This window comes from Neopelma chrysocephalum, unplaced genomic scaffold, assembly GCF_003984885.1.
Source record: "Neopelma chrysocephalum unplaced genomic scaffold, ASM398488v2 Primary Assembly neopelma1_138, whole genome shotgun sequence".
Taxonomy (NCBI): domain Eukaryota; kingdom Metazoa; phylum Chordata; class Aves; order Passeriformes; family Pipridae; genus Neopelma; species Neopelma chrysocephalum.
Window position 1 is genome coordinate 5083524 of NW_020897800.1, and position 11251 is coordinate 5094774.

The 11251-nt window shown below is 48.0% G+C and overlaps 1 protein-coding gene across 2 annotated transcripts in view; it reads right to left on the minus strand.

Moving 5' to 3' along the window:
* PKNOX2 (PBX/knotted 1 homeobox 2) overlaps positions 1-11209 on the minus strand; it is an 84755-nt gene extending 73546 nt beyond the window's left edge. The window contains exons 1-2 of one of the 2 annotated variants that reach the window (XM_027699429.1): positions 11147-11182; positions 5160-5174 (exon numbers count right to left, since the gene is read on the minus strand). The gene's annotated coding sequence lies outside the window, so the exon portion shown is untranslated. Of the gene's footprint in view, positions 1-5159; positions 5175-11146 lie in introns of both variants that reach the window. The other variant, XM_027699427.1, reaches the window with a different exon arrangement.
* Between the last annotated feature and the right edge of the window lie 42 nt (positions 11210-11251).

The window sequence follows — 11251 nt, forward strand, 5'->3', positions numbered from 1 at the left end:
CAGGGGGAAAATTAAGCACCAAACATGGATATACTCAATTCCCAGATTTTTCCTGCATGGATTCAGGCTACTCAATGGAAAACTCAACCAGGACTGCAGGCACAAGCTCTTTTGATCCTCCAAAGCAAAAGGAGGAGCAGGCTCATGGAAATAAACCCGGGATCTAACCAAGGGATGCACTGACCCGGCCTCACTCCCGGGATCCAGGGCTCATGTTGCAGGATCCGGCCTCACCAAGGGATTGCAGGGCCGAGCTGGAACGTGGCTATTTTAAGATGGGGATAACATTTCACCAACAATTCCCCTCAGTGTCATGTGGCACGGACCCAGAATCCCTAAAATAAACGGGGACCACTCCCCATCTTAAAGGGAGTAGAAATAGAAATGTTCAATGCTGTTAATGATTTGTCTCACTCCAAGTTATTTCTAGGAAGGAGAATAAAAGCACTTTTACTGAGGGCAAAAAGCACTTTGGATTTCAGCAAATCGTTGGAAATCCTGTTAATTAAAGGTGCAGTGGACACAAAGATGCAGCTGAGATCCAGAGCTTGGGACCGTGGAGGGATTTGGTGGGTGTTTATACTGTATTTGGGAAGTTTTCCCATGGACATTAAATACTAATAAATAAAAATCATCGCTTGGTGCCTGACAGGGGCATGCTCAGGTCTCCTGACCCAGAGCAGTGGTGGAGACGTGATGTTCCATGTGCTGAAACAGGAAAAAATTTTGGGGAAAATTATTGTTTGATGATTTCTTTTCTTTATTATGAAATGCGTCTAATGGGGATTTTTGCTGTTTGGGGCGAAAAATCTCTGATTTAGGATTATGCCCATTCTTGGAGCCACATCACTGCTTAATATAATTAAGAAGAACTCGTATTATATTATTATATATATTTCTATTAATCTCATTTATTATACTGTATTAATTGTATTTCTTGTATTTATCCACATATATTATATATATTATACTATACCACATTAGAGAATTTTGCTAACATATCCCAATCTCTCGACTGAAAACTACCACTTATCAGCTGGAAAAATCATCTGCATCTCCCGTGGAAGATCAGCATCATTTCTGGCAGCTAAAACTCGCTTGGCAGCAAGTCTCAAAGTTCTTTTTGACTCTCCTTCTGCAGCTTTAGGGAACCCACCTCCCTTTAATCACTTGCAAACGGGATGTAAAGTTTGAAATTCAGGTTGTAACCGAAAGAAAAACCAGCGCCAGGACAAGGAATTTTCCAGGAAACTGAGTATCCACCACGCTCATGCACTTGAACACTGGCCAGAGGTGCACCAGGAGCATACACACGTGTATCCAAGTGGTGTTTTCCTCTGGAAACCACCCTTGGGATGGTTAATTCACATCAGAAAAGTTATTTTCCTTTAGGAGAACCTGAGCAGGTACCAGCTGCGCTTTGCTCAGGAGGGACACAATGGTTTTCCTCCCCCAAAACTGCAGTAGGGAGGATGACACATGCCCAGCTTAATAATTCCTTATTATCAATCAACTGATTGATAATTTCCTATTATAAATCAATTCATGTTTTTCTATTGTAGATCAATCAGTCAATCAATAATTTTCTATTATAATCCGATCAACCCACGATTTCCTATTATAAATCCATCAATCAATAATTTTCTAGTATAAAATCACCTAGAATTTTTCATTATTAACCAATCAACCCATTACGACTCAATCAATCATTTTTCCACCGGAAATCGATCAACCCGTGATCTTCCATCCCAAATCAGTCAATAATTTATTATAACCCGATCAACCCACGACTTTCTAGTATAAATCAATCAATCATTCGGGGTTTTATTCTAAGTCGATTTGAATGAAACTGAGTTTAATTAGATTTCGGTTCAGCCGCCGCCCGGGCTCAAGCCCCCACGCATCCCCCCAGGCAGGTATTTATAGCCGCGGCGTCTCATCCCCGCTGCCCTCGGCCCCGGCGATTAATTAAATTAGCACAAAGAGGGGCTTGTTGAGCGCTCCAGCCTCCCGAAGTCGAGCCGGCGAACAGGAAACAAAGGGTGGAATTCTGTCTGCTTGGCTCGAGGGTGCCGTGTGTCCCGCCAGGCGCTGGAGCGGGGCCAGGGGTCCCCCCCCCCGCCCCGTGTCAGCGATGCCATCGCGCGGGGAAACCCCCCCGGGGGGCGCGGGGCTGGGTGGGCTGGGTGGGCTGAGCCGGCGGCGGGCTGGGCTTGCTCGGGGAGTTCCGCAAATCCCGCCTCGGGGCACCTCTCAGCCCCCATCCCTTCCCAGGTTTGCTCTCAGCGCGCCCAAACCCGAGGCCGGGATGCCGATTCAGCCGCTTCTCAATTCCCTGAGCCTCGTCCCAACTCCTCGCACTCCGCGCCGCTGCCCCGAGCTCCTCTCCGAGCGCAATTAATTCAGGGCGAAAACGCTCCCGGTAATTCCTGCAGGGATAACAGCACTGGGAATTTCTCTGGCTTTCCCCCCGTTGAGCCAAATCCCAATATAAATGGTTGCAGGGAAAATAAAACCCCCCGATGTCTCTACCTTGAGATAACCTTGGCCACTTGCCAGGTGGTCAGCTATTAAAGATGCTACTAAATCGCTTTATTTAGTGGTTTTAGCATAAATATTCTCACCGGGTCCTTCAGTTCCACTGCTCGGGGTGTTACATTTAAAAGGGGAGGAAGAGAGGAAAAAAAAAACCTTGAGGTTTTGGAGGTTGTTTAGGGAAGGAGGAATGATTTATCACGGTTTAGGATGGGATTAAGATGGCAAAGGTCACGCTGAAAAGAAGGAAAAGCTTCCCAACAGAGAGAGGTGGCTCCCGAGAGGAGGTAAAAAGGCTGAAATGCTCAAAAAGAGTGAAAAGCAACTCGATTAAAGTGACAGTTGAGACAAAGGGATTGGAGGGCTCAGGTTTGCATGGGGGAAAACAGTGGGAACTGGGAATATTCCCCATGATGGGGACTGGTCTGAGGGGAGTCACAGCCGGGAGCTGGAGGAGCATTACTAGGAATGGTCGAGAACCAGGTTCACCAAAATCCCAGGAGTAGCCCCAGAATTGGATGATTCTCACCACAACTGGACCAGCATCACTAAAAACTGCCCCAGCATCCCTAAAGTTGGACCAGTACCCTAAAAACTGCCCCAGCATTCCTAAAACAGCAGCAGCATCCCTAAAGTTGGATGAGCATCACTAAAATCACACCAGCAGCCCTAAAACTGGACCAGCATCACTAAAACTGCACCAACATCCGTAAAACTGCACCAGCAACCCCAAAGTTGGATGGGCATCGCTAAGAACTGCACCAGCATTCCAAAAACTGCACCAGCATCCCTAAAACTGTACCAACATTCCTAAAACAGCACCAGCAACCCTAAAGTTGGATGAGCATCACTAAAAACTGCATCAATATTCCTAAAACTGCACCAGCATTCCTAAAACTGCACCAGCAACCCTAAAGTTGGACTAGCACCACTAAAAACTGCACCAGCATTCCTTAAACTGCATCAGCAATCCTAAAACTGCACCATCATTCCTAAAACAGCACCAGCAATCCTAAAACTGCACCAGCATTCCTAAAACAGCACCAGCAACCCTAAAACTGGACCAGCATCTTTAAAACCTGCACCAGCATTCCTAAAACTGCAGCAGTAACCCTAAAGCTGGACCAGCATCCCTAAAAAGTGCACCAACATTCCTAAAACTACACCAGCATCCCTGAAGTTGGATGAGCATCACTAAAATCACACCAGCATCCCTGAAGTTGCACCAGCACCCCTAAAACCAGACCAGCATCACTAAAATCACACCAGCTTCACTAAAACTGTACCAGCATCCTTAAAAATTCCACCATCGCCCCCAAAATTGCAGGAGCATCCCTAAAGCTGCCCCAGCATTCCCTGAGGGCACTGAGAGGGGTGTTAATTATGGGTTTAAGTGCACGTATGTCAGAATGGGGGGAATTCAGGAGCCTCATCCCGCTGTTCACCACTGAAATCCAGCAAGGGGGATGTTCCAGCCTGACCCTGGAAAATAAAGCCAGGCCTAAGATTCGAGCCAGATTAAATTCAATGAAGACTCTGCCTAGAAATCTCTTAATCCTGGTTTATTTTACCCATCTTATTACACGGTGAATCCTTATAGGAAAATAAACCATTTAGTATTTATTTCATACTATTATATTTAATCAATTATTTTTTACTGGTTATTGAGTATTTATTATTATTTAATTTTTATTGTTCTTTTTTTATGATAGTTAAGTTTGTTCTTTGCCATCCCGCTGACAAAGTGCCCCACCTCATAATTTCTGTTTTAGAACAATTAATTAATTGTCAGAGTTATGAGATGTTGGATCTGGCACCGAGATACAAAGAAACCAATTTCTGCACGTAAATGCATTAAAAGACCTTGCCAGGCACTCTATAAATGGGATTTGCTTGTGATTGAGATAATAAATAATAATAATTTATTTCTTTTTTTTTTTTAACTCCTCCAGCAAAGTTCACTTCCTCAGAATCTGGATTTTGGGTTTTTTTAAAATAATTTTATTGGGTGAGTCAGTAGGATGAGCAAGGGCAGGGAGAGGATGCAGGGTGTAAGAGGTGGGATGGAGAGCACGGGATGCTCCAGAGGGGAGGGCCCCGACCACCATCTCCAAGCTGATTATTTATAATTATTTATGATGAGCTGATCAAGGGGATAATAAAATACAAGACCTGGAGAGGGCTCGGCTCATCGGCCTCGTTCACCAGGGACCTTCCCTTCGGAAAGAGGCAGCAGAAAGACAGTGGAAATAGGGGGAAAATAGAAAATAGGGGAGGAAAAGGAGAAAAACCAAGCAGGTAAAAGATTTTTTTTTCTGGGATAGCACCAAAAATCTCCAAGCAGGCTCCTGGCTGTCCTCAGCATCGGCACCAGCAACAGGCAGTGGCATTCGTAGGGAGAAATTAGCAGCTTGGAACAATAAATTCCCTTTTAAATTTATTGCTTGGGAGCATTAAAAATGTCTAAAGTGGTTTACATCCACCTTCGCCGTGGGAATTTGCCCAGGGATGCAGGAGCTGGTAATTGCTATTCTCAAACTTGCCTTGGAAGCTTCAAGCAGTGTTTAAAAAAAAACAAAAACATTTTAAGGGCTTTATAAAGCCATAAAGTGCCTTCGACGTACCTGGGAGTGACAGAGCTGGGAGAGGTTGGTCCTGCCTCCACCAAAAAATCCCGGGAATCCAGGATCCAATAACAGGAAAGGAAACTGCTACAATTCAATATTCTAATTTTTTTTCAATTATTTGGTCTTTTGCCGCCCTTTTGGTGAGGGAGCCCAGAGAGCCCGGGCTGGGGCAGGTTGGGTTTGCTGCCTGGAGAGGGCTGGGCTGCCAAAAATGATGGGGAAAAAAGGGAAAAAATAGTAATTAACAAAAAAACAAAAAGGGATAAAAGGGGAAAAATAAAAATAATAAAAAAAAAAAGAAAAAAGAAAATAGAAAGAAAAGGGAAAAGGGAAAGAGAAAGAACTGGAAGGGGAAGGGAAAAGGGAAAAGGAGAAGGGGAACTTGAAGAGGAAGGGAGAAGGGAGGAGAGATGGAAGGGAAAAGGGAAATGGGGAAAGGGAAAAGGGGAAAAAGGGGGAAAAGGGGGAAAAGGGGGAAAAGGGGGAAAAGGGGGAAAAGGGGGAAAAGGGGGAAAAGGGGGAAAAGGGAAAAGAGAAGGGAAAGGGAAAGGGAAAGGGAAAGGGAAAGGGAAAGGGAAAGGGAAAAAAAAGCCAAAAAGAAAATAAAAAGCAGGGAAAAGAGAAAAAGGGGAAAATAGGAGAGAGAAAGAAAGACAGACAGAGGGGAAAAGGGAAAAAATGCTTCCACCTTTTTAGAGGGGGAGGGGAAAAAAGAAAAAAATTAAAAAGGAAAACAAGGAAAAAGGGAAAAAGAAAAAAAAATAAACCCCAGGAAAATAAAGGTAAAAAGAAAAAAGAGAAAGGAAAATATTAAAAAGAAAGGAAAAAAGAAAGAAAAATAACCAAAGAAAAAGTGAAAGAAAAATAAAGAGGGAGAAAAAAGAACAAGAAAAAAGATGAGGGGGAAAGGAAAAAAAAGGAAAAAAGGAAAAAGAAAAGAAAAAAAAGGAAAAAAGGAAAGAGTGAAAATATGACAAAAATTATGGGGAAGGGGGAAGAAAGAGGAGAAAAAGAAAGCAAAGGCAGCTTTTCCCAACATGGAAAAATTTCCAGGGGGTTCAAGCTCTAACCCAAACTGGAAGCTCAAAGAAGCTCCCGGATCCCTGATGGGACGTGACGGGATTTTCCCACTCCAAACCCCATTCCCAAACACACCCTCAAAAAAACCACAGAATGGCGGAAGAAATAAAATAGAAGCCTCCCCAAACTGGTCCAAATTTGGGATTATTTTTAATTGGCTTTCTGGGATTTCTGGCAGGGATCCAGCCAGCCGGGGAAAGGAAAACCCGGCCAAAAACTGTGGGTTCGGTTATAACTTTTTTCATAGTTTTTGTAACACCTTGTTAAAGCCGAAAGCTCCAGATTTTACATTAGTGGGGAAGTTTTTTCTCCTCTCCCCAAGTTGGGTTTCACTTTCTCCTCCACTTGCACCAAAATAATCTGGTTTTTGGGGAGCATCAGCATCCCTAACCCTAAAAGGTCTTATGGCCTTGTGGTGGGGCTGTCTGGATATTTGGGATTTTCCTGCCTGGATTATACTTGGTATAGGGAAGATGAAACAGGTGGGTGAGAGAAGAGTGGCACAGAAAATGAAAAGCAAGGTGAAAAAACAAAACAGAGAAATTGAAAGAAAAAACAAACATGAAAAAAAACAAACAATGAAACAAACAAAAATAAAAGAGATCATCTAGAATAAAAATAAAAACAAAGCAAAAATAATAATAAAGAACATAAAATTAAAATTAAAAATTAAAATAAATTAAAAATAAAATTAAAATAAGTGATAAATAAATAATAATTTTTTAAAATGTGCAGCCATGGTGCTTTGGGATGTGGTTTAGTGGTGGATTTGGCAGTTGGACTCGATGGTCTTAAAGGTCTTTTCCAACCCAACTATTTAACAGACACCAATTAACCGGAGCTGGGACTACCCAGGGTTTGTGTTCCCATTTGGAAGAGGAAAAGCCAAAAAAATAGGATCTAATCAAGCAGTTGGGAAGAGCCGAGGCCAAATCCCCATCTTATTTATACAGCTGCAAATCACAGCTGGGCAAAGGCCACCTCATCCCACCGGGATCACGGCTCCATCCCACCAGGATCATGGCTCCATCCCACCAGGATCATGGTTCCATCCCACCAGGATCATGGCTCCATCCCACCGGGATCATGGATCCGTCCCACCAGGATCATGGCTCCATCCCACCAGGATCATGGCTCCATCCCACCAGGATCATGGCTCCATCCCACCAGGATCATGGTTCCATCCCATCCCACCTGGGTTGGTTTTCCCATGGGGATTACGTGGAGCATCACCTCGGTCCTTCCAAGGTTGGAGGCAGGGATAAACCCGAGTTTAAATTTAGTCGAGGATTAATTCCCATCCCTCCAGATTATTATTTGGAGTCGGCATCTTAACGATCCGACTAATGACGCTGGGAATTAATTTATTTTTGGGCTAATTAGAGGGCATTTGTTAACACCCTCTTCGGTGGCGGCGAAAATTATTCGCGAATCAAGTTATTCGACAGTGCGTGGGATATTAAATGCAACTGGGGATTGTCCGGATCCGGTAAATTATCCCTCCAACACCCCAAAAAAGCAGCTGGAGTAAAATAAGGACGGGGAATAATTGGGGATGGGACACTGAGATCCATCGGGGGGAACCCGCAGCCTAAAATAAAGATGATACTGATGCTCAGTCCAGCTTTCCCACCAAGACTGGGGATGTCAAATCTCCCTTAATTTAACCCTAAGTGTGGCAAAAGTTTCCTCCTGACTTTAGGAAGCTCAGCTCCTTGCTCCTTGCATCCTGCCCATCGGCTTCTCAGCCGCCCCATCCCACGTCTCCAACTCATTTTACTGGATACTTCAAGCCAGGGCAGCTCCCAGGAAAACAAATGATGCAAAACTGGGGTGTCCCAGCATCCTGGGTTCATTTTCTCCATGTCTTCAGGAAATATCCCAGGAATCCAGCACGCACCTCAAACCCAGCCAGGATGAGGGCGGTACCCAGAGGTGCAATCCAACCCCTGCATCCCTAGGGATGAGGATGGATGGGTGAAGGATGCTCTTCCCAGCAGGACCAGGCCAATATTTAAGTTTTCTGGGAGGACAAAAAAGCCCTATTATTGCTCAGAGACTCAAGGATGCTGTCGATCAACTTGGAAAAAAGACATGAAGTAATTCAGGAGTTCATCAGGAAAAGCCAAAACCATCTGAAATCCAAAGCTGCCCCGGTGAGGGACTGATTTTATCCCTGAGTTAGAAAAAGCAGTTATTCCTGACACACCAGTGGGATAAAACCCTCTTCTCCCAACACAATTTTGTGCATTGAATCCAAAAAAAAGGAGATTTCCTTAAAAAAAAAATCTTTAAGAAAAAGATGAGCTTTCCATAAAATAAAGGTGATTTCTTTTTTTAAAAAAAAGAGATTTCCCTTAAAAAGGGGTAATTTGTCTTAAAAAAAAAAGTAAGGGGGCAATTTCCTTAAAGGAATGGAGATTTCCTTAAAAAATGAGATTTGCTTTATTTCCCCCTCCCAAAAATGATGGAGGGAGAACGGAATATGTCTCTGCAGGCCCAGTGGGGCAGCTCAGCATCACTCTTCCCCCTGTTTTTCCCCTTGCCCCATGATATCAGGGGTGTTTAATCTTACCTCTGTATACATATATAATATTATACAGATCTCAAGTTAAAAGGAAAGGGGTCACAGGACCCCTCAGTGCTGGTGTTGGGGGGCCAGGGTTGCAAAGTGCCTTAAAAAGCCCAATTTTGGATGCTGCAGAAGGCGGCATCTCTTTCCCTTCCTGACACCGCCAGCTCCCTTATTAACCTCTCCTGTAATTAGCCTCAAGCAATTAACTTTTGCCCCTAACGAAGGGATCTCAGCACAGGGAGTTAAATAAAATAGAAGGCGGGGGGGGGGAAAATAAGGGGGAAGCCTGATCCCCTCATCCTTCTGCTCCAAGTGGCTTAAACCCAAAACACGGCGTTATTTTTTCCCCAAAATCACCCAAAATCCAATGAACTCACCCAAATCCCTCTCCACATACATGTGAGGCCAGAAACAGGCCTCTAAACATCAGACCCCAAAGGTTTTGGGGGGAGAATGACCAATTTCTTGCCACGGGATGATGCCAAACACGCCGAGTCAGCACTTTTGGAGGCGCAACTCCCGAAAGTTTCGCCGGAGCCGGGTCCATCAAGCTGCTTCTCCCCTCTCCAACCCCCAGAATCTTGGAGGATTTAAAGGTAAAACAAGTCAAAAAAAAAAAGCCAAATTAAGCCATTTCCTCTCCTATTTTCTGCTTCTCCCCAGCAGACAGCTGCCCTGCATCTCGGCCAAAAATAATCCATCCCCCCCCTTTCCTCAATCTAATCTCCCCGGCTGGGAGTTTGAAAATATCCTGCCGGGTTTAGGGTTTCCCGTTACCCGGCGGGCGGCGAGATAGTGGGAAAAAAGATCCTTGGGAGTGAGAAAAACCGGGAAGAGCCCAAACAAAGAGCTCCGGAGCCCAAGTTGAGCTTCGACGCCCCGCAAGGGTCGGGATGAAGTGAGGGGGGACACCCCAATCCCTCAGCAAAACTTCCCCGAGTCGCAGGATGCCGCCGGCGGAGCCACCCTCCCACAGATGGAAATGCGCTAAAAAAATTCAAGGATAAATTAAAAATAATAATAATAATCATAATTATTAACAAAAAGCCCTCCCTGCCCCTCTGCAGAGCCACTAAAAAGTATGGAGCATACATCCAACCCTGCGGGATGGGAGGGACAAGCCAGGGGGTCCCGTGAAGCATCCCGGGGAAAACTGGGTGCACAGGGGGAACTGAGGTGCACCGGGAGAAGGTGGCACAGCAGGGGAACGGGGGTGCACGGGGGGGTTCATCCCGGGAGAGGTGCTGGGCTGCGGCACGTCGGCCTGGGCCGTGCTCCGGCGCTGGCATCGAGCCCGCGTGGGGCCCTGAGAGGCTGCACGGTGCCCCCTGCCCCCGGTGGGTACCCTGGGGAGGCACCCCGAGGTAACTGGGTGCTGTGCAAAGCTGTGAGGCTGCGGATAAAATGCCCCCCTCCTTGCCCCTCCACCCCGGCTGCACGGGGGGCAACTTCCCAGCTGCCAAACGCGATGAGCTGGGGGGGACTGCAAAACCTCCCCCCGGGGGAGTCTGGGACCAGCCACTGCAACCACTGCGAGGGGGCTGCAACCAGCGCGGGGTGGGGGGGGAACAACTACTCGGGGGGGGGCCGCCAACCCCCCCCGGGGGGGCACTACAACCGGCTGGAGGGGCTGCAACCAACCGCCGGGGTGGGGAGCAATCCAAGCGCTCGGGGGTCTGCAGCCAGTCCGAGGGCATTGCAGCTACCTCGGGGGGCTGCAGCCCCCCGGAGGGGCACTGGAACCGGCCGGGGTGGGGGGCAGTCGGTTGCAACCCCTCTAAAAGCACCGCGACCCCCGGTGTGGGGTCGGCAACCGGGCAGCGGGGGCTGCAACTTGTTACGGGGGGGCTGCAGCCCTTGGGAGCTCTGTAACCCATCGGGGGGCTGCATCACTGGAAACCCCCGGCATCGCCGCAACCGCCCGGCGGACGGGGAGGACGGGAGCGCGCTGCCCTCCGAATCGCTGCACACACACCCCCAAAATCAGCGCGGGAGGCGTCGGGGGGGGGGATCACGGCGGAGAACCGCAGCGGCGCGGCCGGAGCTCAGCCCGGAGGGGCAACCGGACACCGGCGACGGCACCTCCAGCGTGGAGGCGGCGGGAACGGCAAGTTACTTCCCGCACCGGAGGGGATGGGGAGGTTATTGGGAGGGGGGGGGGGGGAAGGGGGGGGGGGCCCCGCCGCCCCCCCCCCCCGGTGCCCCGCCGCCCCGCGCCGCTTTGTCCGCCGGGCTCCGCGGCTCCGCCCGCCCGTCCCCCCGCGCGCGGCGGGGGCCCCCCCGCTTCCCCTCCGCTTCCCCCGTGACCGTGAGTGAGTGACAGCCCTACCTGCCCGCCAATCTTCATCACACCGACACCGGCCCTGACAGCGCGGCCGCCGCTTCGCCGCCCGCCCGCCCGGCCCCGCCACCGCCGCCGCGCACGCCCCGCCCC